The following is a 5782-nucleotide window of genomic DNA, read 5'->3' as shown; positions in this document are numbered from 1 at the left end:
TCCCCAGAGGGTGAAACTGATGCTCAGCCACACCTCCCACCTGTTCACCTGCCGACCAACCGGATCTGAACACAACCATCCAAAATTCCTCCCAGGGTAACCCGAAATCTTCCTTTCAGTCCCGGGAATAAAGCAGAGTTTGCTCAAAAAACTCAGCAACAGAGAGAACAAGAGTAAACGTTTCGAGCCCAGTGACCCTTCTCAGAACTAATCACATTATGTTTATTCTTCATTTCTCTTACATTCTCTTCCCCCTCCCCTCCCCCAACAGCAGTTTGGTGTTTGCGTTTTGTTTACTTTGCGCTTCAGAGAACAACTAGGAAGTCTTTGAATGGACTCTTGTGATGCCAAGGTGGCAAGGTTGTGGGTCCAAGTCCTGGAAATGGAATGAGAATAGTTAGGTCCTTGGTTTTGGGCAGCATAGACCCATCATTCACTCCTCAGTCACACCACCAATGACTGTGCACCTCCAGCTGCCCAGGTTAGATCTCAGGGGTTCCCTCCCTAAATCATGGAGGAGAAAGTGAGGTCTGCAGATGCTGGAGATCAGAGCTGAAAATGTTTTGCTGGAAAAGCGCAGCAGGTCAGGCAGCATCCAACGAAACGTCGAATTTCCTGTTCCTTGGATGCTGCCTGACCTGCTGCGCTTTTCCAGCAAAACATTTTCAGCCCTCCCTAAATCACCCTTCCTTTAACCTACTCCTAATCAAGCTATTGAATCACCTGCTCAAACGTCTCCTTCTTTAGTTCAGTTTCTTTTTTTTTGGTGATATTCTCCTCCTGTGGAGCACCTTGGCATGGTTAAGGTGCTGTATAAATGCAGTCGGCTCAGGTCTATTCCAAAAGTCCTGGTACCAACTCCCAGTGCAGCAAGATGCGAGGCTGAATTCAATGTTTAGGTTCTGAGGAAGGGTCACTGGACCCGAGACATTAACCGATTCCCCTACACAGAGGCTGCCAGAGCTGCTGAGATTTTCCAGCAACTTCTGTTTAATTTTTGGAGAAGGAATCTGACTCTCCCTCCTTTTGAGGTCACAATCATCATGAAATCCAATGTGTGGCTGATCTGGTTCATAGGGCGTCAGGGTTCCATTGGGATTCAGTCAGGGGCAGTGCACTGAGCCATTTCCTGTTTCAGGGAATGATTCTGGATTAGTGGTGCTGATACCTGATGAAGGGCTTTTGCCCGAAACGTCGATTTTACTGCTCCTCGGATGCTGTCTGAACTGCTGCGCTTTTCCAGCACCACGATGAAGGGCTTTTGGCCGATACGTCGATTTTCCTGCTCCTCGGATGCTGTCTGAACTGCTGCGCTTTTCCAGCACCACTAATCCAGAATCATTCCCTGAAGCAGGAAATGGCTCAGTGCACTGGCCCCTGACTGAATCCCAATGGAACCCTGACGCCCTATGCTATCACCACTCCCTAACCCCATTGATCCAGTGCAGCTTTAGCCTAGCATCTACCAGGAAACAGAAACGGTTACCCAACTAGATCCCACAGAAAAGGATGAATTGAAAGTGTTTGACTACTGTCTTACCAACTGCCTCCCAATTATCAGAGAAGCTCTGGAAGGAGATGTCAATTATTTTCATGAACATTTAGTTTAGATTATATAGAGTTCTCAGCAAAACTCATCTGTGTCAGTGTTTGTATTCCTTTTCTGCTTAAAGACAGGTCCCTGATTCAATGTTTGCTATTGATGAGCTATTTTCTCTGCGGTTTTAGTTGGTGGTAACTTACCCTTGGTCTCCACTCTTGCACACAACATTACCTCAGTCAGAGTTACCGAGTTAAACCCACCCTAACGGCATTATCCCCACTACAATATAGCCATTTACCCAATTGGGTTTAACAACTCCCATGTCATTTTTATTCACTCCATCTAAATTTCTTCTCAATCCACTTCATCTCTCACACATTTAGTTTTTGAGCTCACCGCAGCAGAGTCAAAAGCACTGAATGCTGATCGATAAGTGAGAATAGCTGTCCTTAGCTTGGCTGGTTAATGTGCTAACAGCAACATGGGTTTAATTCCCACTCTGACTGAGGTTACCATGAAAGACCCTCCCTTTGTCTGAGGTGTGCTGATTCTCAGGTTAAACCATCAACAGTTGTCTCTCTGTAACAAGAGAACAGCCCCATGGTCTGCGAGGACTATGATGGCTCTACCTTTTATCAAAGCAACAGTCAGCCCAAGACTGTACCGCCTTTGATTTTACACTCGAGTTACTAGAGTGGGATTTGGATTGATAATGTTTTTTTTAATTTGATTGATTGTCACATGTACTTATGTCCAGTGAAAAGCCTTGTTTGCAAACAGTACAGCAGATCATAGTGAGCAAGGACATAGAGATCATGGGGTGGGGGGTGGTGTTTGGAAAGGTTACACTGCACAGGGTGTACATTAGGCAAACTGGTGTTGTGTGATTTTTAACATTAACAAGATCAATGATATTTGAAGTTAGAGACTCCATTCATCAGTCTAATAACAGCAGGGAAAAAACTTTCTGAACCTGCTGGTGCATGGTTCAATCTTCTGTATCTACCCGATGGAAGAGGTTGTAGGAGATCATTACTGGGTGTGATGGGTCTTTGATGATGTTAGCAGCCTTTCTGTGGCAGCGAGCTGTGTAAATAGAGTCCCTGGATGGGAGGGTGGATTCCGTGATGGTCTCGGCTGTGCACACAATGTTCTGTAGTTTCTTACGGTCCTGGGCAGTTGCTGTAGCAGGTCATGATGCACCCAGATACATTGCTTTCTGTGGTGCATCTGCTCATGCTGGTGAGTGTCCTTGTGGACATGCTGAATTTCCTGAGCTGCCCGAGGAAGAAGGGGTGTTGTTATGCCTTCTTGACCATCGCATCTACATGGCAAGTCCAGAACAGGTTGTCAGTTATCGTCATTCCCAGGAACTTGACGCTTTCTACCCTCTCAACCTCCACTCCCTCGATGTAGGTGGAGGCGTGTCGTCCCCTCTTTCTGAATTTTTGGCCTTTTTGAACCTTCAGGTGACCATCCTCCAAGGCAGACTTCGGGACAGACAACAACACAGAGTGGCCGAGCAGAGGCTGATAGTCAAGTTCGATACCCATGTGGATGGCCTCAACCGGGACTTTGGGTTCATGTCACACTGCAGCCGATCCCACTGCACCATACACACTCTCACACACACTCCTACATACTCACACATTCACGCAGACTCTCTGGCATACACGGGCTCTCTCCCATGCACACACACATGCACGTCCCGCACTCACATCCACCTATGCACCTTTTCACAGGCTTATATGCACACATACACACACTCGTTCACATGCACTCATACCCACACCCACATACACACACTCACATACACACACCCACTCTGTCTCTCAAGCACGCACACACATATAAATTTATGAGGTGGATCTGTATTTGCATCTTATTTTGTTCAAAAACTGCATAAATCCATGTAAAATTCTGTAAGTCCCACTTTAGAAATAAAACTGACTCAACATTGGGACAGACTTTAAGGTCACACCTTTAATACATTGTCTGAGTTAAGATAACACCTATTGTTAGATAAACTGAAGCCACCTTGAGAATGTAACTTAAAAGGAGTTCTCGAATGTACATATTAAAGAGTCTAAACTAGCATATCCAATCCTAAAAGATGCAAGACTTAATCCATGTTTGTTTAATGTATCATTATAACTCTATGACGCTGTAACCCTTCTGGTTCTGCTGCACAACCACCTGATGAAGAGGCAACACCTTGAAAGCTAGTGCTTTCAAATAAACCTGTTGGACTATAACCTGGTGTTGTGTGATTTTTAACTTTCTTTCTGAACTCAATGATCAGTTCTTCTGTTTTGCCAACATTGAGAGAGAGAGGATCATTGCACCATGATTTGGAGATGCCGGTGTTGGACTGGGATGTACAAAGTTAAAAATCACACAACACCAGGTTATAGTCCAACAGGTTTAATTGTAAGCACTAGCTTTCGGAGCGCTGCTCCTTCATCAGGTGGTTGTGGAGTATAAGATCACAGAACACAGAATTTATAACAATGACCATGTTGGTTTCAGTTCTTTCATATGTAAATTCAAGAACTTTCTTAAAGTTTTATTTTCAAGGCTGCCCCAGTGGCCTAATGGATAAGGCACTGGCCTCCTAAGCCAGGGATTGTGGGTTCGAGTCCCATCTGGGGTGAAAATTTACAGGGCAAGTTGGACTGAAGGGTCTGTTTCCCTGCTGCACACCTCTAAGTGAACTTTAACAATAGGTACAATGTTGGCCCAGATAATGCATCGAAAGTGTGAGGCTGCCTATACCCCAATGTTCAGACTGATTCTCATCTTAAAAAAAGGGATTTACAGAATCTTATGTGGATTTGTGCCGTTTTTGAGTAAAATAACATATAATTCTGCAAGTGCAAATTCACCTCACAAACTTGTGTGTGTGTGCAGGAGGGTATGAGTGTCTGTGAGAAAGTATGGATATATGTATGAGTGTAAAGGGGTATAAGTCTGTGAGAGGGTGTATGTGTGAGCGTATGAGAGAGGACTTGTAGGAGTGTGTGCGCGTAGTGCAGTGGGGGCACCTGTAGTGTGACATGAACCCAAGGTCCTAGTTGAGGCCATTCCCATGTGTACCTAACTTGGCTTTCAGCCTCTGCTTGGCCACTTTTCGTTGTTGCCTGTCCTGAAGTCCGGTTTGGAGGACTGTCCGTGAAGGTCCGAGGTCGAGTGTCGCAGGCTGCTGAAGTGTTCTCCGACTGGGAGGGAACACTCTGGCCTGTTGATTGTTGTGCGGTGCCCATTCATTTAATGCCGTAGCCTCTACTTGGTCTCACCAATGCACCATGCTACAGCAGAGTCTCCGAGGCAGACATCGGGATAGGCAACAATGCAGAGTGGCTGAGCAGAGACTGATCGCCATGTTCGGTACCCATGGGGATGGCTTCAACCGGAACCTTGGGTTCATGTCACACTACAGGTGACCTCACTACACGATAGGCACACACACAGACCCATACACTCACATAGACCCTCTCACATACACAAGCCCTCTCTCATATGCTCACACATACACTCACACATGCACCCTCTCACAGACGTATACCCCTTTACACTTGCACACTCTTTCACAGACACTCGTACCCCCCAGCACACACACACACACACACACACGTGAATTTCTACTTGCAGAATTACATTTTATTTTCCTCAAAAATTGCATGAATCTATGTAAGAGTCTGTACATTCCTTTTTTAGATTAGAATCAGTCTAAACATTGGGGCACAGACAGTCTCACACAGGGCAACTCACACCTTCAATGCATTATCTGGGCCAACATGATACCTGTTGTTAAAGTTCACTTGGGAATGTAAGTTTAAGAAATTTTTGAATTTATATTTGAAAGAACTGAAACCAACATGCCCTTTCTAAAAGATGAGAGACTTAACAAACAATCCAGATCTTTTTCAATATATAATTTCAGTTACATCACACTGTAAACTTTTACTATAAATTCTGTATCTTTTATTCTGATACTCCACAACCACCTGACGAAGGAGCAGCGGTCCAAAAGCTAGTGCTTCCAAATAAACCTGTTGGACTATAACGTGGTGTTGTGTGATTTATAACATCTTGCACCAGGTCACCAAGCCCTCTATCTTTTTTTCTGTATTCTGACTCAACGTTGTTTGATATCCACCCTACCATGGTGATGTCGTTAGCAAACTCGTAGATTTTGGATGTAGGTTTGCTCGCTGAGCTGGAAGGTTCATTTCCAGA

General features: G+C 44.9%; 1 non-coding gene across 1 annotated transcript; it reads left to right on the top strand.

Annotated features, from left to right (window-relative positions):
- Positions 1 to 4123: 4123 nt before the first annotated feature.
- trnar-ccu (transfer RNA arginine (anticodon CCU)) lies at positions 4124 to 4196 on the top strand. The gene has a single exon. It is a non-coding gene; the product is annotated as a tRNA-Arg (tRNA).
- The last annotated feature ends 1586 nt before the right edge of the window (positions 4197 to 5782 follow it).

This window comes from Hemiscyllium ocellatum, chromosome 15 (assembly GCF_020745735.1).
Source record: "Hemiscyllium ocellatum isolate sHemOce1 chromosome 15, sHemOce1.pat.X.cur, whole genome shotgun sequence".
Classification (NCBI taxonomy): Eukaryota; Metazoa; Chordata; class Chondrichthyes; order Orectolobiformes; family Hemiscylliidae; genus Hemiscyllium; species Hemiscyllium ocellatum.
The sequence above is the reverse complement of the archived record's forward strand: the minus strand, read 5'-3'. Positions and strand labels throughout refer to the sequence as shown.